We start from the raw sequence: 22,185 nt of genomic DNA, 5'->3' as shown, positions 1-22,185 counted from the left end.
AATTCTCTGCTGGGGACTTGATTTCTTTGCTGTTTAGCATTTGGTGGAAGTACGCCAGGAAAGTTCTCGTGGTGTTGCAGAAGCAAAGTGAAGTAGATCTGGACACCATTTGGGAAGAAGGCAGAGCAGGACAAGTGGGATTCATCAGCAGCACTATTATAGACCAACTCCTGAATTCTTAAGAAAGCACTAGTTAGAAGCAAACAATTCAGATGACTGCAAGGAGCCTGCCTAGGGAGAAGCAAGCTGGCAGTGCTTTATTAGAGCCCATTTTGGGAGGATTTTCTGAGCTACAATAGCTAAAGAAAGCAGAGGGTTTGGCTACCAGCACAGGGCATGGGGAATGGATTTGCAGCTCTTTTCCTGCTTTCTAAGAAAAATCTATATCCCAGGTGTGTTCAGGCAGATGATAACATTTGTGATGAGTTGGGTTTTTTCTTTTTTTTTTATTTTCCTTTTTTAAATATAGACTCACTTAAACTAAAATATTTTTATTTTCCTTTTTTTCAGTTGGATTTGTGACTGTGTGAAGAGTATTCCTGTGGGTACTCTGTATTCTTCTTCTTTGTAAACATAGATTAAATCACTTACTTGATTTAGGTTTGAATTTGTATACATACAGGAAAAAAAAGTGGACATATGCATATATATATATAACTATGCATATATAAAGTTTTAATTATTTATAATAGTTAAGCCTCTCATTTCAGTTCATTATAATATAATCTTTAGGACCTATTTTTTACATCCGGCCATATGGTGCTGTGACGGATGAGTGAGCTGTTTGCGTTGTTCACAGTTTACCATATATGCGCTGCAGATTTTGTGTTTTACAGGAAAACCACGGCTGGGAGGGGACAAGGGGAGCTCTTGCCAGTGCCCTGTGGCTGCGGCACCGTGGGCAGCTGCGCGGGGCTTGCAGGAAATCACCTGGCAGCGCTGGGCTGGGCTGGCCACGTCCCACCCAGCCACCTGCACTTTCTCCAGTTAAAAAAAAGTCCATGTTGCCCTGTGGGCAGGGAACATTTTTCTGTGCCTGGTGCCTCCCGAGGATTTATCCGACTCCCTCCAAAGCTATGTCCCCTCTCGGACATCTGATAAATGCCATCACTCGTGCTGCCCTGAATTCCCTGAGGGAACATAAAAGGGACGGTCTTTCAGCTCTGAAAAACGGATCGACGAGATGTTCTCAGGGTCTGGCTGGAGTGCAGGACTGCAGAGCATCTCTCCCTTCTGCTTCTCTTCCTGGCCAAGGCACAGCCTGTGGCTGAGCTGAGCTGCCGGTACGGAAAGGGCTCCTGTGCTGAAGCATATCGATGCCTCTGATAATCTGGTGTAATGAAGAGGGTTTTGTCTCTCTCTCTTGTAACACAACTGCTAGTCTTCACATAAAGACTCTGTAGTCGTATCATAGCATAAGATTTCGGTCTCTAGTGATAACTAAATATTGCACATTTCTGTATTTCCCAGACAGAAAAGATAAGTAGGCTGCTTATCTCACCTAACACTACATTTTTTAATGTGAAAAAGATGACGCCAGTTTTAAAACCATTCAAATCACTTCATCCTAGCTGATGGTGAAGCCAGGACCCTGCACCCTTGATTCCTGGGCCCCAAAGTCTCCACTGACCCCGTGGAGTGCTTCATGGGATAAACTGTTTGCACTCCCTTATGCAGTTGTCCAGAGAACCAGACAGTAGTAGTATAAAATTTTGCAGGCAAAAATTATTTGAGGTACTGAGCACTTTTACTCATGTCAGAGCCCATTGCCACAGGTTAAAGTTTAGGAAATAAATTGTAAACAGTATTAATTTTTAAAAGTTGCGGTGTGGTTAGGTATATATTATGTAGGCTTTTGTGCGTATATTTTATCACGCTCGGCCAAATGTGTTTATTTTCTGCCTTCTTCAAAGGCAGAGCATCCTTCCTGGACCTCCTGCATAGCAGTGATGCCACATTGCTGCTTTTGTTTAGGCAGGAGCAGAGGTGACCAGGGACCGTTTTGGGGCAGGGATGATCCTCTCCTTCCCAGAAGGACTGCGCTGCACGCCTGTGGTTTGACTCCAGTTGGAGGAGCTTTAGAATTTAGATTCCATTTATTTCCATAAAGGAGGGTATACACTGGAACATCATAATGCATATTCTAAACAATGATAATTTAATAATATGATATTTCTATATAAAAATAACATATTTATAAAATCTAATATATTTTTTTCTGGTAATGTTCTAGCATACACATGTGTGGATTTCCATTCCTTCATCTCCCCATGTGTGAGGAGGGACCGCAGTGATGCACTCTGTGTGTGTGCATGTCCAAGGCAGCAATGGATATCAGAAAGTGGTCAAAACATAAGTGCTCCAAAACAATGTCCAAAGAGCCACAGTAATGTAAACTGTTGTTTTAGGAAAAGCTGCGTAGGCTCTTCTCTTTTTTAGGCACTGCACAGACTGCAACTATTGCAGGACAAGTATAGTGGAAAAAGGAAAACGTCCCTGATCGATAAGATGAGACAAAATCACTGCAAGACTCCGACAAGCCGTGGCTCTCAGTTCTCAGTTTCACGGCAAATTTCCCTCCCTCCCATTTTCTTTCCCCTCGTCTCTTGCCCGCTGTCATAAGGGATGTGTTGTGGACGCCACCTCGGCACTGCTGTGATGCCCACGCTGCGCTACGTCTGCTGGGCTCTGACCTGCAAGCAGCTCCCAGAGCCACACGTGGCTCATAGCCTGCCTTCAGCTGAGAGCAGGCGCCGGCAACTTTACACTTATTAAAATAGCAATTGTGCATCCTTTTTGAAAAAGAAAATGCCTTACAGCATGTTTTACACAGGGCGCAGAGCAGATCTGCTCTGTGAGCACAGGCAGAGCTCCGAACGGAGGAAATGAATGCTTTGTTGATGACAGATCTCTGTTTTTATTCCCAAGGTTCAGAAGTAAATTACCACAAAAATGCAGACAGAACCTGTAATATTTGCCTCCGCATTATTCATCCAGCAGTTCGGGAGCCGCAGATCAGCATGTGAAAGACAGCAGTTAAAATACAGGGCCCATTCCCATCTCTTCTGCGCTGGTGTAAATCAAGACTAACATTCAGTGAAGCCAATGGAGTGTAAAATTGGTGTAAGTGAGAATCAGTGCCATCTCCTGTACCTATATGTCAGCGAAACTATTTGTTTCAAGTGTTTATAGACACTGCTATCATAAATAGCTTATTTTCCTACACATTAAATAGATCAAAGTATCCAGAGTAATTTTCTAACATGACTAAAATAAACATGTATATTTATTGCCACATCACTTGAAGGAGTCACACTCTCGTTGAATCTGAATCCAAAAATAGTGATTGATTTTTTTTCTTGGTTTAATAAAAGGAATCACAGTGCTCTATGAAAACATGCATTCATTTTATTTGATTGACATCTTCAATTTTGGATATATATTCTAACTAATGGAATGAATATTGCAATACATGAATCAATTATATCTGTTCAGTTGTCAGGTTTGTAAAGTGAGAACAGTTTAAATTATATATGATCCAGCTGTCTATATATTACAGGGTCTTAATAAACAATACTACCATCAATACAGTTGCTTTAATGAGGAGCTTATCAGCATGCGTAGCGCGTATCTGATCCACTGTTATTTATAGATGTAATAGGTCTTTATATACATACTTCAAAATATAATCTTCACCACATCAAGACCAGGAAATGAACATGGCTGACACGAGGACAGGTTTGCTAGTGTAATTAGCATCACCGTTAACATTACTGAAATCACTAGTGTACAGTCAGTACTATTTATACGATTGTAACCAAGTATTTTGCCTTAGAGTTTAGGCAGCATGCTCACAATGTTCCAACCTTAATGATGGGCTAATGCCTAAAATTGTTTCATGTATGGACTTGCCTTAAAGCACCCAAACAACCATTTTGAGAGGATAATTCAGCAAAGGAATAGGTCTTGGAGTAATCAGGGCTATGGAAAATATTGTAAACTTCCATTTTCCCTATAATTTTACCATTTCTTGACCTTTTCTATAGTTTAGCAATTTGATAATCATTATGTTTTAGAGAGCATAACCTAATGAACCAAGAAGAGGCTGCAAAACTCATTAGAAAAAAAAAATAAATAAAAAAAGAATTCATGTTTTCATGTTTCCTTCCTTTTCAAAAGTGAAAGATAAACCAAATAGGATTTTGTAGGAGAGGTATCCAATATTTTAATTATTTACCTAGGTGACCGAACAGAAAATCGTGTTAAATTTGTGATTTTAGTAGAGCTGACAGTACTTTGGAGGATAAAACTTGAGTTTCAGATGACCTTGATGAAATATACCTAAAATAATCAGAATGAAAGAAAATAAGGATGATGGTAACATGGAAAACAGCGCAGTAGGGTGTATAGGCAAAAAAAATCAGAGACGTGAAGTAATTTTCCTACCTCACTGAGCACTGGTTTGGTCCCAACAAGGCTTGAAGGTGTAGTTTGAGAGACACATGTAAAGAGGCAACGGGAAACCATGTTGCATCCTGAAATTCAGGTTAAATACCAGGAAAAAGTTTATTTAAAGAAATGAGCAGTAGAGCAATGAAATGGACGGTCTGTGAAGGTTTTGGGCTCTCCCCCCTGGGAGAGATACGCCTCTCGGAAATGGCCTTCATACAACTAACCTCACACTTGTAGTGCAGCTTTCATTTTCTATAACTGTATTATGACTTATATGTACTTAATATATTTCCATAATATCTTTTGCCGCTTATATTAGTCATTTTTATTACATAAATAGTGCAATTTATGAAAACATTACAAATCAAAGGAACATTTCCAAGCAGCCGGGAAAGTTCTTATTTTTGGTTATTTTAGCTACTTCAGATTTGCAGAGGATTTACTGAACTGAATTTGATGGAAATAGGATGAATGCTTGTTTGTCTGAAAAGCAAGTTTAGAAACAGCATGAGAAATCTTGAATAGGAAAACTAACATTACCGAGATTGTTTCTTTCAGTATTTTAAAAATACACTGCAGAGAAATTCTGATGAGCCCGCTTGCAGACTGGTCTGGTACCTGAGCTCTTGCAGAGGTAAAAAGCGCAGCATAAGATGCAAGCGACACTGTCAGTCGGTTTATCTGTAAGAATTTGACCTTTGTCCTTTCAGAGTGGGAAGTCTGTCTCTGCTCAGCAGACCCTGTGCCCATCCAGGTGGATGTGTGTCTCCGCTGAGAGGTTCCTTGAGGAACATGGGGCGCCGGAGCAGAGCTGCTCTGCCCACCTGGGAGCTACAGGCAGGAATGCAAAAGGAGCAGTAAGTGATCTAATACTATAAAAGTAAATGATTTTCTGCTAGTATACTTAGTTCATACACATTTCAGCTGAAACCAGAGAGATGTTTTGCAGTAAAACACCACAGTGCACCGTTTAACAAGATTTGACAGAAATGTTTTCTTTTCTGCTCTGTTGTGAGGAATCAGGGCATGCAGGCAGGGGCACTTACCTCGTCCCGTGGAATGCAGCCTGCAGCGTCACGCAGAGCTGGAAATGAGCTCCTGCAGAAGCACACATGCATTGCTGGAGAAAATGCAAGGGCATACACAGTGGATTATTTATTGTGGTCCACTGGGTAAATAACACCATTTCAGAAAATTAACAGGCAAACCAGAGGAGATGTTTGCCTGATGAACTAAAAAAGAATCAAGGTATCAATCATATAGCACTTATTGCTCCTAACAAAATCAGCAACCAGAAAATGAAACGAGTATTTTCTTCGTCTTTAGGCTAGAGCTACATGCCAGCTTGCACTGGCCTCCATGTTGCAATCCCTCTGCAGCTACACTAATGTCACTAAATCAATCAAACATTAAGTCAAGATTGTAACAGCATGCTCATTGGGTCCAGTAACAACTAAAACAAACAGGATTGTTTCAGCAATATCATGCCTCAGGGTACTAAACGACCTCTAATTAACCACGGTAAGGACGGATTTTTCGATGTGAGCACGTTATCTTGTAACTGCGCTGGAGGATTTGGTAGCACATTTTTGCCGAGTTTGCTCTGGCCTCCTCCAGAGGGGCCAGGACATGGGAGTACATTGGCTGTTTTCATGTTCCTGTGCTCTGAACCAAAATCTGAGGGGAAAGGGCTGCTTTGCAAGCTGAGTTACCCCAGGGAAAAGTTTGGAATGGCCCAATGCGATTCCCCCTACAAGCAATGCTGTAGGGTGGCCTGGGAGCATGGCCCTGCCTCCAAAGCGCTGGCTGGAATCGCAATACGAGAAACAGCCCCACAGCAGGGACATGAGGCCTCTTCCCCAAGCTTTCTTAAATTCCCCTGTTGCACAAAACACAGAATGGATCAAAATCCATCCCAAAATGCCAACAATTTCACTGGCCATCACCCACTGCAATTACATTGCAAAAGTCCCCAAAAACCCACCTATGCAGTATAAACCAGACTCCGTGACACTAGGTAAAGGATCAGACCTTTACATTTACATGTGTAATAACAAAACCAGAACAATTTTAAATTTGATGTACAATACCACACATTTTCTGTGCCCTCTTTCCACCTGTGAGCAGCTGAGGGCACAGAGCAGGCTGGGCCACAGCACTGCACCATCCCCAGCTCTCTCCAGCTCTGCTGGAAGCGTAAAAAGTGTGCTTTTCCCAGGCATGGTCTGGCACCTCAGCCACGTCCGTGGCCGTAGTATGCACACGTGGAGGCATTATGCCACCAATTTCAAAACTCTTCCTAGACCTTGCAGTGCCTGAGAGAACTGAAGTGTTAGCAGAGGGAAAAACATGCAGGAATTTTACAGGAAATTTCTTTTTTGTGATATTGACATTTTTTCACATAGGTTTCAGATGCTTACAGACAGAAGAGGAACATGCATTTGTCTTTAGATTGAGGGTTTTTTTGTTTTTGTTTTTTTTTTTTGTCAGTGAGATGTTCTTGACATTATTCTCAGGATACTAATTTGTTGCTTGTAATGGTAATTCTTTGTCCACATGAGAACAGCCATACATCTCACACACACACACATGCACACTGTGCGCCTTTCATACAATATTTATGAATCATTATCAGCATTAGGGATATCTGAAGCCAAAATTCGTAGGAGGCAATTTTGAAGCAAATGAAATTAAGGACTATTTATCCAACCAGGAAGCTGCCCTGTGTTATGTGTCTCTAGCAGAATTAGTGAGTTATTTATTCATGAGCTGGTCTCTTTTTCTCTTCCTTAAAGAGAAATAGAGAAATCACGGAACAGGTTGAACAGGATGCTTGTTTACAAATTGGCCAGAGAGCATTGTTCTCAGTTTGATTTGCAGTGACTAATGAGCAACATAATTTTTAATCATAGGTTTTCAAGCCTGACACACTGACAAGCACATCGTGCGTGTGTTACGTTCTGCATGGCATAATGCAGGCAGCTGTGTATGCTAACGAGGCAACAAAAGCAGTGTGAAAAAGATCAGTGTGTCAGGAGAGAATAAGACTTTTCTAACAGGCAAGTTGTGGTGTAAACATTTATCATTTTAGGTCTTCCTAGGACTTTTTTTTTTTTGCGTGCACCCAAAAGCAGAATCCTCAGCACGGGATGCAGAGGGGAGGGGCGGACTGAAATCGTCTGTCTGCGCTGATGAATCAAAGGCCAGCGAGCACCAGGGACAAGTAGAGCATGAGATTTCGGGACCGGAGGTTCTTGAGTATGGCTCCTGAGACACCCTGGACTGTGCAGCAGAGAAGGCAGAAATCAAATTGACATTGACAAAGCTTTTAAAATTTACCTACCCGCTCACCGGGTAGTTAGACTGGCCAGATGTCGCTATTTCCACCACTTTCTACACAAAGGGCCACGTTTGCTGCCCACCTTTCTCCTCTTCCTCCAGCCCACTGGTGCCAACCTGCCCTGGGGGCTACCCTGCGACCCCCACCTCCAGCCGTACTGACTGAGCAGGGGAGAACATTCTGCAGCAGCCCTAAAAGCTGTGACCTCTCTTTGCAACCTGTTGTTTTCGCCCCTCAATTTGGAAAGAGCAAAAATAGCTTTCATAATCTCCCAAGCTCAAAGAAGAAGTTTCAAAAGTGAAATGTGGGAGAGGACAGGGCCAAACAAGGATTATCATGGGTACATTTGGTTTTAAAAAGAGGCTATATTCAAAGTAAAAAGCATGTATGTACCCATATATATAAGTATATTATTATTGCCTTAATAACTGTATACATATTGATAAACTCTTGAGTAATTGCAAAGGTGAATTTTTAAAAAACTAAGTTGTTAACGCAGCCCCTCCAGACAAGCTATTTTGGCTTGAAAATGGTTTTCATTCACTTTTTCCCAGCAACAAAGAGCCTCTTAAGTGAAGATGACTCTGATAGCACTGGCAGTATTAACACATGCTGTAGATATAGCCCCTTTAACACTTCTAGGAATTAATTATTTACTTTTTACTGAGAACGGAGAAAGAGAGGAATGGATCACCTGCTTTTATGGGGAAGAAGAGCAAAGTTCAAGATTTCTTGAAAGATGGAGAGGGAAAACAGGTCTGGTGTATTTTCTGCTTCTGTTTGAGGTCTGAAAGATATTTTGCATTAGATTATCAACTTGCTTTGCATTTTAATCTACAGAACTGCAATCAGCACGTGCCAAGTGCTACCAGAGAGCAGCTTCTGTGCTGTCACATTTCTGGCCGTATATTACGGGAAAGACTGGATGTAATGTGGGCAAACAAAGAGTACAGAATAATGACACAGAATGTAGCCCAGAGCCTTTATAAGACAAAATAAAAGGTGTACCAGCTAAACTAAGTGTTTATAAGGAGACCAGGCTTCCTCATTTTATAAGTGCTTGGGTGGCTTTAATGGAGAAGGAGTCTAATGATTTTTGACACGTGTTAATGGTGTGTGTCACGTTCTTTATATTTTCATAATGACGACTCTAATTTCTGATGGCATGTGTCACATTGCATATATTTGTTAAATATAGGTCATGAGCTAAAAATAGGCACAATATTAGCAAAATATGTATGGTAACAATTGCATATACCTCACTGCAGCAAGCTTAATTCATCATAAAGCTGATTCTGCTGGGTATGCTAAAACTCAGTGGGAAAATGTTTTTTAAAATCTTGTCTTAAAAGACGGTGGCAAAAAATTAGGCTTTGGTGGCATTGATACTGATGAGAAAAAGGAGTCCTTTCTAACAGGAGGTTATTCTTAGAGATGGCACCTCTTGCTAGTGTAAGAACGCTGAATAATGCTGATGCAGTAATGTGGTAGTCGTTGATTTATACAGTTTGGCAAAAACTAGAAACAGCACCTCTGGGGAGAAAGGGTAACAGGAGAGACACATTTCAGCTATTGTTGAAACACGGCTGCTCAGCGTTACAGCTGTGACCTTCTGCCACTCGGCGCGTATGGTTGATATTACTCTTCTTCAGGGAGGAGCACAGGTGATAAGTAACCATCTTTTAGGTCCCACAATTCACATAAAAGCTTGTGATATGAAAGCCAGAACCGCTGGAGAGGCAGCAGGTGAGCATCCCTGTGGATCAGAGGGGCTGACAGGCTCCAGTTGTTCTGTTAACCAGTTCCTCGGTAAGTGCAATTTCCTTGTGTATTTCCTGTGATGAGTACGTGCATGTGATTACGGGGAGATACTGTCCCAGAAAGGCTTTTTTGTGCTCACCTGATCACCTTCTGGCTACTTTTTGGCCAAAAGTCGTGCAACTAGAAGCGAGCCTGACACGCTGCATCTGGTGCAGACATTTCCAACATACAGATTTCGCACCTTAGCCCAATAGTCCAGTCTCGCAGGACTCTTTCTTGATGTTGATGAGATTTTTTACTTTGAAAAAAAAAGAAAAAAAAAAAAGTAAAAATAAGGAATACAGGGATCTTAGATAGTTACCAGCCAGGAGTTGCATTATGGGGAGAATGGTGACCACATATTTTTTAATAGGATTATATTAAGGAAAGGTTGTAGTGACTCTTCTTTGCTGGTTAAAGAAAGAAAACAAGGCTGTGATTCTTTTCCTGTGTTTGAATTAAGCTTGTTTTTTTTTTTTTTTTCACAGCTGCTTTTATTAAAGTTAAATAATCAAACCTGTACGGACTGCTGTAATACTACCCTTCTGCTACAGCACTTGCTTGGTCAGGCTGTAGAACTGACGTAAGATGAATGATGCTCTTACAGTGCGTGATGTAAGTGGGAGTAAGGCTTGCTTTAGGGAAGCTAGGTCAACAGTTTGAAATGAAGCAGGGGAATTGCCTGTGTTACGTGTATCTGAGCTTTCAAAACCACACCTCAGCGGAGGGTTTCTGCACTTCCAGTTTGATCCCACCAGAAATAATACATCAGGAAAAAGAAAGGAACATCATCTTAGCCAAGAAACTTCTCACTTTAGTAACTTTACATCTTCAACAGCTGCATTCGTGATTCATAAATGCTTGAAATCAAAACCCCCTTCATATCTGACCTACTTCTGCCTGTGGATGCAGCAGTCCTTCAGGCCTGGCAGACATCTCCTGGTTTTTTTTTTTTTTTTTTTTTTTTTTTTTCCTTCTGATAACTGTTTATGTGTAGAGCAGGGATTAAGCTGTGTTCTCCCATCCACCAGCTCCACCGGAGATGCCCCAGCTTTCTCCCCCTCCTCCCACACCCTCTGGCAGCTCCTCATGCCTGCTCCATTTGTGAACCTACCATGGAAAAAGCATTTTTCCAGGAGCGTGTGCCAGCCTTTGAGCGAGAAATTTGATGACCGAGGATTGCAGCAACAAAGGCAATTAGAAGTCTGCTGCATATGCATTAAATAGACTATATAATCCTAAAATGAAGATGTTACTATGAACAGCCCATGAGGATGCTGAGCTAGAGGAAGCATGACAATAGATAATTTCAAATCCAGCCAAGCTTGAAAGAGGTGTGTTTTCCTCCTTCCATGAAGCCGAGAAAGAAAGAACTTATAAAATCCCCTGGCTTGAACAAGCAACACTCACTTTCTCTGTGTCCTCAGTTTTACACCACTCATTAGAGATAATTTTGTTCATTTTTTGAAGACAGCAATTCTTAACCAACTTGAAAAAAAGACAAAAAAAAAAAAAAAGGAGTAAAATAGTATCATAGACTCAATTAGGTTGCAAAAGACTTCAAAGATCAAGTCCAACTGTTAGAATAAATGACTAAAAGGAGAAAGAAAGAAAAAAGAAAATAGCTAATATCGAGGAACCAGTAACTGTCCAGTTCTACCTCTGTGGCAGATATCATTACAGTGTTGCCACAGTGAGAAAAGCAATAAGTCACTGCCAAGAAATCAGTCACGTCTTCTAAATTATTTTACTGATACCATGAAATTCTATTTTAATTGAAGCTATCAACAGCTTTTCCTGTTAAAGGCCAGATGTTTTAAAGAGCAAAATAATGAAGACACTATTTTTAAATATTTTCTCAGCTTTCATAGGCCTAAGATGACTCACATTTCACATTTCTAACATAATAAGATTATCCACGATACCAAAGACCACAGTACCAGTCTTTAAATGACATCATGTTTCATTGTGACATTTACATCATGATATGCTGAATCAGAATTTATTTCTAATTTCTGAGATCCACTCTGGAAAGAGAATGGTTTTGAAATCTCTCAACAAAAATATCGAAAATATAATGACTGAAATAAAGGTAGGTTTTATTGCTTCACGTATCATGCTCTCTATAAAAAGGCACTGTTATTATTAGTAGTTGACCAATATAGTGGTGTCCTCCCTGAGTTGGCAATGGCACTTGAGACCCCTGCCTGTCACTCTGTACACAAGAAAGCAAATTTTCTTTTGGATGAAGGACCCTACCCTGTCCCACCCATGTCTGGTTGTGAGACTGAAGGGAACTGAAATGTTCACTGCTACAGATTCACATAGCTGTGATTATCTGTTGGTTCCTACAGAATGATTTTTAAAACCTGAGCAGGTGAGGGCTGGGGAACAACAAACAAAGCTGTCATTTCTGCATGTTCTTTCCTCTCCGTCTTTTCCTGTTCTTATTTCACCAAAATACTGAATGTGCAGGACTTACAGAATCAAGATGTTGTTATTTATTGACGCCTATGTATGCGCTAACTACAGCCTAACTTCTGAAGGGCATTTTCAGAACAGCTACATGGAAACCCCATGAAGCTGTAGGAATTCACCAGGCAGTGAGACATGCAGTGTTCTTCACCTACCGTTCCGTCAAAAAGAGCCATTTACTTATCTTTCACTGAAAATGAGATGTGCAGTGTTCAGCAGAGTGAGCACTGAAAACCTGATGCAGTTTGTGAGCAAATGAGGTTTCAGTGCCTCTTTTAAATACCTCAGGAATCCTACTAATATCCCGATGTGATGAACACAAAGAAGACAGATAGGTTAGCTCCCACGCCATGTATTCTGAGCACCTTGCGATGCCTAAAATCCTCCTTGTGAAGTGAAACAAAGTGGCTGCACAGGTAAACGAAGCAGTTAGAGGACTGAAGACAGGTGGGAAAAGAAATTGTTGTGAATTAGTTTTATGAATGAAAGAAATAACGCAAAGACTGGGACTGCAAGTACCCGGTCTTTTGGAAAGCAGGAAGAAATAGTGAATTTTCTTCAAATTCCTCCACGATGTTTTGGTCAGGCTTGATATATGTGTAGTATGGCTTGCTAGGGTTGTACAGACCATGGCACAGTGGCGTTACACCCACATGGGCAGGGTCTCAGTTTGTCCCCATGCCGGGGTCCCTGCACGGAGCTCCTGGGTGCTGTCCCCAGCCCTCTCCTGCTGCCCTGCTGGGCACGCAGTGACTGCACGCCTCCATTTCCTACTGCGCCATCTCTACATACATGTAGTAAGGAAATAAGTTCCTGTACACCACAGGGACTGCTCAGCTACTTGCTGAATAATTTGGCGTGGCATATTCTGTACAATCTGAAATTAAAAGTCACTATGGGATTAGGTAATGGGGAGTGCAGGGTTTGGCTCAGCTCCCCAGCAGCACGTACATAGGAATGTCAGATATTCTTTGGTTTATGTCACTAACAGAGAAACAGAGAGCATTGATTAGGAAAAAAAAAAAAAAAGATACAAAAGAACAATGCAGGGTATACAAACCCTGGAAAACCTGAGTTTTTATTCTACAATAGAGCTATCAACACAAACAAAAAATAATTTTTAAAGTTCATATATTGAACTCAGGAGGAAAATCAAAAGTGCTTTCCCTGCTGTTCTTTTCAATATTCGCTTCATGTTTTATTTGGAAGTTAGATTCATCGCTGCTCTAAAATGTACTCCACTTTTATCTTAAGTATTGCTATTTCCAAAGGAACAAAGAATATTTCTTATCAGCGTCTTCCGGCTGGACTTCCTAATGCATTTGATTTCCAGCTATTAACCCAGGAGCCTAATATTCACAGCCACTTTGTGGTTTTTAAGGCCCTACAGGTTTACAAGTGTATGGACATTCTTATGAAGATTATTACTTTATTCTGTACTTAACAATGTTTGCCAATATTCTCTTGGCTCGTGGCTAACCGATGGCTGGAAGATCAGCAAGTCAGACCTCTGCACAGGAACGTTTTCCTCTTGCACTGCTATTTGTTCTCAATAAACCTTTCAAAACATGAAGCTTCAAAAGTAGTTTGCACTATTTTAAGGCAGAATTATCACACTGGCATCCTCATCAGAAACTGCCGCCTGGAGTTATCAAAGCCTTCTCGTGAAAATGATTGCAAGAATCATCACAAACCTCTCTGAAAACCGATTTAGAAGTAAAGCCCCTTCTTGCAGGTTCCCCTAAATTAGCCGGTCAGCTTCTGTGGTCACATCTGAAAACTGCTGAAGTGAGCAGTCCTGTTGTGGCGCTGCTGGTGGGAGCGGTATGATGAGAACTGAACTGAGCGCCTTCGGGGGAGGAACTGCTGGGCTCTACCGGGAGCTCGGTTTGGCAGTGCGGGGCACGGAGATGTCAGTGCGCAGCCCAGCTCCCCGAAACATTGCTGCCAGCTTTAGTTAGGGCTGGAGGATTGCAAGTAAAGTCACTAAAGACCATTTTTCTATCACGGGTTAATTTACATTTCATTTTAAATTATTTGCAAAGCTTATAATGAACTTTCAAATCACATTGCAATGTTTTCCTTCAGCAATTTAGTGGAATGACATCCTTTTGATTTTTTTTTTTTTTTAAATGAGAATTAGGACCAAATATGCAGAAATTCAATTACTATCAGAAATCGTGATTGGCTCAGAGTTTTCATTGAAAACTTTGCTTTATTCTTGCTACACATATTTATAAGACTGTTGTGGATAATCCATTTAACATGGATGGGGAATGTACATTAAAATAGACTTAAAATGCCAACATAAAATTTGATTGTCTGGTTCAAGTTATATGTAACATTAAACACTTTCCGAAGCTCATGGCCCCTTCTCAGCAAAGCATTACACATATACTTAGCTTTAATCGCACTTCTAAAGCTCTCTGATTTCAATAGGATTTAAGTGTGTGCTTGAAGGTAAGTCTGTGACTAAATGGTTTCTGGTACCAAGCTACTAACCCACGTGCATGAGCAAGGATATCTCAAAAGAATAAGATATTTTTCCTCAATCAAAATAAACTAAGGAAAAAAAATATTCATGATACAGTAATAAAATACCCACAGTAAAGCACTGTACAGTATCAGGCTTATAAATTGTGAATATTCTTGTCCTAAGCAGACTGAAATTATCTCAGAAAATAACTTTCTTTGGTAGTGGTTCACCTCTTGCAGCTGCCAAAATGCAGCTATCTGGTCTGAAAAGTATTTCCGTGCCATGCTCTTGCAGCCTGAATTCAGCCATTGGCTTGGTGCTGGTATTATTCCCTTAAAATGCCTTCTTCCAAAGCAAGATGCTCTGGCATTATGATTTATTGCTCACATTTCTAGAAATCAAAAAAGGACAAAAATACCATCCTATTAATTGCTTTCCTCTAATCCTAAACTCAGGTATCCATAGACTGTGGTAAGTTTCTGTAATAGAGGAAGGTTATTTATCTATTAACACAAGTGCACGTATATACCAAATACATGTATTTGGGCCCTGAGAGAGTCCTCATGTCTCTATTATTTGAAAATTGGTTTTGGATTAAATTTTTGGATTATTTCCCAACAAATATCTTAATAATTACTTAGTAAATTTTAAATTCAAGGCCAATCTTAAAATTGGACATCAAGTGCCCTCAGGCTTAATTTAGAGTACACATATCGAAACTGGCACAATTCTTATTAGCTTATTGTTTTTTATAGATTATAATTCTCCTGGCACGATATCAGAAATAACACAAAGTTTCAAACCCAGCAACATTCCTGGCTAGATAAAGTCAATCAAATCATCATTTGCATTTAGAACTGGTATAAAATTCTACATTCTCTTGTTCCAAATTCCCACCCCTGTGCATTCGTGCCTTTTATACTTACCTTGCAGGAGCTCCCTGTGCACAATCATGTGAAGATTAAGTTTAAATCAATGAGAGAAAATATGTGAAACATCTGGAAGCATTCATGTTTTCACAAAAATACTTTATCTGCACAGCCCATTATGTTGAAACCACAGGAAAAGTAATTTACCTCTACAGCTATAAAGGCTGTATGGTTATAAAATCTTATCATAAAGAAGTGCATTGTCTTGTCTATGGAAATTCTGTAAGCAGTCCATAATTATTTGCGATAATTTACTGTTATTGCCATTTCCAATAGAAAAATAAAGAACATTCTGGGTTAATTACATTATGTCTGATTTACCATTGCTAAATATAGACTGGCCTACAACGAATGCTGAACTGTAGGCAACCAGGATGCAGAAGGGGGGATTATTTCAGCACACCTGGTTTCTGCTGTTCTCAGCAGCGTATTTAACCACCACACTTAGGGAGCCCTGGGTGACTGCACAAACCTCGTCCTCACATTCCTCATCAGGAGGTGCATTGGTTTTGCTGACAAAACTCCCTTCTGCCCATTCCCCCGAAACCTGGGTTTCTCTTTCTGTGCACACATGGGCTGAGGCTTCAGGATTTGCCCCCCTGGGGTTTCAAGGCTCTCTTGAGGACTCCTGAGCCCCTGCAGACAGGTGCATCCCCCAGCATGTGCTGGTGAGCCAAGATTTTGAACTTTTGCTCTCAATTTATTTGTGCTGGCGATGTTTTAAAGGTACTGAACATCTTTCTGGAGATAGTTCAGGAACATCTGAGAAGTCCCTTGCCAAAACCCAAGCAATGGAAAGTGCTCCCCTTCTCCTGCACCCACAAGGAACATCCAGCTCAATGGCAAAGCCACGACTTTTCCTATGCTGTTGGTCCTCAGTCCTCTCCCACGGCCCTTTGGCTCCGTACTCTGACTTTGTATTGCAATACCTTCTTGCAGGGACATTGGCAGATGAAGGGCTAGCAAATCCAGCAGCCCTGCAAGCCCAAAACAGCTACAGGAAACTGTTATCTTTGACCTAAAAAGTTTGTGTCTAGACACAAGTGCCTAAGACCATAGATAGATAAGGACTGGGAGTAAAAGACAGTGTAGAGGTGAATTGATCGGCAGCACAGCACACTGTGTGCCTCATCAGGAATCTGCTTCTCCGTGTTTTACTTCAGTGCATCCTACAAAGCAGGCAGTATATCCTCAGTAGCACTAAATGACACTCCATAGCACTCGACACAACTCTCATTTCAGCCTGCCTTCCCCAGGTTTTTCTGAGAAAGCATTTTCTCCTTCTCTGGTGATTTCTCTTAGAGGTTTATTCTATATGCAGAGGGTTTGGTGGTTGTTGTTGTTGTTGTTGTTGTTGCTGTTGTTGTTCTTTTCTTTTTTTATTTTTATTTTTCCCAGTGCATGGGTTTTCTCACAGATATCAAGGATGTAGTAATGTGATTCACACACAAAATCCCTTCCTTTAACAGGATAAGAGTATTAGCAGCAAGAGCAAGCTGGAAACTTAAGTTTGTGTTTATGCTTAATTCCTAATAGGATCCACATTCAAAGTGAGACAAAAATTTGCTCCCCAAAATTTTTAGGTGAAAATAAATCTGCTTTCACCTGTGCATTCAGAAAAATCCTCCCAAATCCAGGGGGCTCATTCTTCTGCACGGGCTGTGCCTGGTTATGGATGGCTTCCCCTCTGCCAGCTTCGCTGCTGAAATATTCTCAGTCTGCTGCCATAAGATTAGTGGACACCTTACCCAGTCTGTGAACTCCAGATAAATCCCAGAACAGCAGCAGGAAGAAAGCAACATAAGCTCAAGCAGAAGGTCTCCGTTTATTGGAAATGCGCATAGTGTATGCTTGAACAGCTCCAGGGTAACAAACTGCTATACCTGCCTCTGCATACATGCAAGATCAGGAAAGCAGATGCTGCCCTGACCTCTATCCACTGCATTTGTGTTGCTCTACTGATCTGTAGTTTTTTGCGTCCCAATTAAATGGCTACATTTATTATTCCTTTTTAATTCAGTTCCTTGAGTATGGCTTCTAGATGTACTTTATGTCTGAAAACAAGCTAGATGTAGAGATTACATACTTTGTCATTTTTTTCAAGGTTTCCAGTTCATATGTTCCCATTATAGAAGGCTGAAAGTTCTGCTTTTAGGCACTATACAGACCTAAATCTGCTTGGCCACATCACCTGGCTGCTGGTGAAGTCAGTCTGTGGCCAGCCCAAAGGCAGACCAGGGTGAGGCCCAGATCTTCCTAACAGCACTGCAGGTTTAACACCCCCTAGGCATGTTGCAGAAGCTCTACACTGAGATAAAAATTGTTGATTTTTTTATTTTATTTTATTTTTTTGTGTAAAACCTTTACCAGAAATCCAGCCTGGCATGAATGAGAGTGTTTTGCTGTCAAGGTTTCTAAGGGTAATGAATGCTCTGGGAGTAGATAACAACAGATACGTATACTGAGTAGGCAAAAGAAAAATCATCAGATTTACAGCATTTGATGAAGTACATGCTGAAAATGAGAAGACGAATGAAAATGAGAAGAAAAACGAAAACAAGGAAGACCTCTTCTTTCAGCCTGCCAGCTAAGACTTTCTGTATGCTTCACAGACACATCTGCATGGCAGCATGGCATGGGTAAAATCAAAATTTGGAACTTCTCCTGACCCTTTAATTAGGCAAATAGTTGCAGTTAGCACTGATTTGGGGGTGATCTCTCTACTCCAGAGAGACTAAAATTTATTTTACCTACTGGGAACACACAATTCCCACAGAGTTACCAGTTTCTCAGCCATCCTGCATGGATGTACACAAGCAGTCTGTAAAAATGGTGAACATCACAGAGCGCAAGATCAGATCTAGTTGAATTCCACTTTTTCCCTCCCTTTTCATTCTTCTGAAGCTTAATAAAAGTCCTGTGTTTTCCTCACTCTCCCATGAGCTCATTCCTGAAGATTCCTCTCTTTTTCATATTATTTAGGGCACATATAAAATGTGCATAGACCACAGATGGAATGTTGTTTTCTGAAATAGCCTCACATCCAAATACTAGAGTCTAATGAGGCACCGGTTAGACAGGCACTTGCTAAAATCAAGCCTGCTACTCCACTACCCCTTCTTGTTTCTCCTACCAATTGGTTAGGATGATTAAAACCTGATCTCTCTCTATTAATGGAGATAGAGCGTTCCTAAGAAAACGTGTGTCAGGGAAAATCTTCTCCCTGAAACGTGCTTTCAGCTCTCTTAACTGCTGACTGAAGCAAGAGCCAGAGGAATCCTTAACGGTTAAAAGCATGACCAACATCACCGTTATTAATCCTAATAACAACGATACGGAAAACATATCAGATAATTTCTTGATCTCTTTTCAGAGATCCCCAAGAGATTCACCCAACCTTTGAAAAGGTACCAAGTTCAAAACCACACTCATACAAAGTAATGATTCCACTCGGATGGACCAGACTGTATTTTTTCATCCAACAACTGTGGAGAATTTTTTTATCCCATCCCTGACTAGTGCCAGAGACAAGTAAATGCGCATAAGCCCCTGTGCCAGCCATCTGTTGAGTAAAGCCTGGTGCCAGCTGCTTATCGTGGGCTGCAGGTAAGAACAGGGCTGCGGGAAAGTCAGAGGGAAGTTTATGCCCATTTATAGAGCTTCAGTGAGGATTCATAAAGAAAACCATACTCCAAACACAGTAACGTGGTTTGGGGCATGGCATTTATTGAAGTACTGAGGCTTTTTTATAGCTGTGTTTAGTCTGCCAGGCAAACTGCATTGCGTATCTTCATTTGGATATTTTTGTAATATAGATGACTCAAACCTTGCTCTCTTCAAAGAGAGAGATCAGGTCTGCTCTCTCTTTGAACACAAGACTTTTGCAAGACATTAAAATATGTTCACTGAGACTTTCTTTTCATGGGATCTCATTCAATACCCACGTAAGTCAGGTGGATCTCCTTCCATTTACTTACATGTTGAATCAGATCTTCAGCCAGTCTTTCATAACCCTGGGTGGCACTCAGCCCTTGGCAGCCCATCTCCCAGATAACCCTGCAGTGTTCAGTTAGCAGTAGCTCCATCACCTTTGATTTATCCCACACTACTTCTCTAGACAATTCTATTTCTTATTATTTTTAAGCCAGGCAAGAAGTGAATGGAAGAACAATGGAGCCGTGTTTGTAGATCAGTGGGCTGCCAGTTCGGGATAGGCATGTGGGTTTTCTTGTTGTTGTTGTTTTGTTTTGTTGTTGCTGTTGTTGTTTGGTTGTTTGTTTGTTTCATAAAGCTAGAAAACTGTGTTCCTTCATCCACAACCTGGCCTAATCTCCTTGGAGATATTTCTGTATTATGGCTATGAGAAGTGCTCCTTATACAGCATTCAGCAGTATTTCCAAGGAGCCTGGGCCGCAGAGGGATTCATAATCCATGCTTTGTCATTTTCTTCTGATCCTGAAATGGCAATATTTTTTCTATAAATGATACAGCTATTGATTGAGAGACCTGTGTACATTTGAAAACTAAATGCTATAAAATTGAAGTAATCAAAATAACTCAAAATAACTCATCAAACACTTTCAGACAATAATTAGCAGATCTTGATATTTTCAGCCTAATATAGCATAAAGATGGTAACAAATATATATATATATAATAAATATAGAATAAAGATGGTAACAAATATATATATATATAATAAATATAGCATAAAGATGGTAATGATAGCATAAAGATGGTAACGGGAAGAGAAGAAAATTATATAATATAAAACCAGAAATGTAGATTCAAGGTGATTTAAATTTTTGCAATGTTTAAAAATTTTAGGAATGACCCATCTGTTACAAACTTAGAATAAAGTTTGTCTCAGTTTTAAGGGAACAAGTTCAGAGAAGTCAAAAACTCTCTCCTTATTCTCATCATTTGTTAGACTTTGCAAAAGACACACATTAATGTAGGTCTGTTTTGTTCTTACTTGCTATCTGGCTTTTTTTTTGTTTTCCCTTTGGTTTATCAGCTTTTATAGGGTTGTTTTAGATATCTGATTTTACAGGACAACCGATGTATATCTTCTGTGTTTTTATCTAACATATAATTAGGCCAGCAAGTGCCTAGGTCTTACAATATAGCCTTAAAAATGATAACTCAGTTCACAGTATGTGACTGAGTGGTATAAATCTCTCAAGGGAGAGTGGAAACTACCAGGCCAGATATTTGAAGATGAACAGCATGGAAATACACCAAATAGCAGACACTTCACTCAGGTTAGGTACAAGAATTGTGCTGTTATTAATTTGAAAGCCTGCAAGGAGACTCATATAAAGATAAATTCAGGACAAAAAAGGTCAGCTAGCTAACTTTTACAGGTCAGGAAAGCTGTCTTTGGGAGGCAATGGGAGGATTGTAGATGTGCCTGAAAAAAAAAATAAATAAATAAAAAATAAAGAGCTGAAGACTCAGAAGGTTTGGAAACATCTTTTTTTTTTTTTTTCCTTTTTTTTTTTTTAAATTTTACTCTTGCCATTATTTTTTCCCTGTTGCTTTTCCTTATTAATTTTTAATTGGTAAGCCCATATTCCTCTGCAAAAGAATCTGGTTTTCTGCCCAGTTCTTCTAAAACTTTCCTGCCCAACTGAATCAGGCTATTCTGGGACTTTATCCTGAGTCTTCCTACCCATAAAGGAGTCCAGGAAAGGCTCGAGCAGAGTGGAGACTAAAGTGAGATCAATCTTCAATTACACATTTCCAATATCTGCTCATGTGACAACATTTTCACAGAGAAAAAGTTATTTGTGCCAGAAAAAAAGAAATAATAATAAAAATAAATTTTAAAAATATATATATTTTTAAAAAGTATATGCAGCATGCTTGTGAGGAAAGCAGGAATCAAACTTGGCAGTCAGAGTCCTGCCCTTTGCTGGGGTAACACAGTGGGCTCTTGCCCCAGTAGTATGTAAGATTACAAATTCCACTCTGGCTAAGCCAAAAAGCTGCAATAACTTCAAAACACATCAATAAATATCCCCTGCTGTTATCCCAGAAGTCAGGGAATTTTCTGAGTTCAGTCTATTACCCATAATGCTTCAGCAAAATTCTCTAACAATGTATATTCTGCTATTGAAATAGGTCACTCCATAGGAACTATAAGTTCAGTCGTTTTCAAAGTAGTATTTGATATATTTGGCTATTAGGTGCTATTGCATGAGCTTGACAGGTTTTGTTCCCCAATTAGAAAGCAGAACCAGCTTCATCCACATTGCAAGGATAGCCTCAAAGTATAAAAGCTGACCATTAGCTGTCTAGGCAAAGCATGATTAAAAAATCACGTTAAGAATCTATTTTGGACTTTCCACTGCTTTTTTGTAGACATGGAAGATTTATGAATTGTGAGTAGTGCCATGCTTTTCGTAGTGCCATGTCACAATGGTGACAACCTTTTTTTTTTTTTTTTAACATGATTCATTGTGCTTGTCCCAATCTAATTTCAAGTAGCAAATACTGAATTTAGTCCCAAGTTTTGCCACACACATTAGACGTGTTTCAGAAGAATTGTTTATGAAAGTAAAGAAAATGGTTTTGTCATAGAACATCACAAGTTCATGTGGCTATATATAAACACTCCTACTGAAACATTTGCAATATAATTGCCATTTCAAAAATAGTACAGTGAACAAAATTATTAAAAGAGGTAATTTTTTAAGACAGCTTATTTC

This window comes from Anser brachyrhynchus (genome assembly GCF_964034855.1).
Source record: "Anser brachyrhynchus genome assembly, chromosome: 10".
NCBI classification, from domain to species: Eukaryota; Metazoa; Chordata; class Aves; order Anseriformes; family Anatidae; genus Anser; species Anser brachyrhynchus.
Note: the sequence above shows the minus strand (reverse complement) of the source record.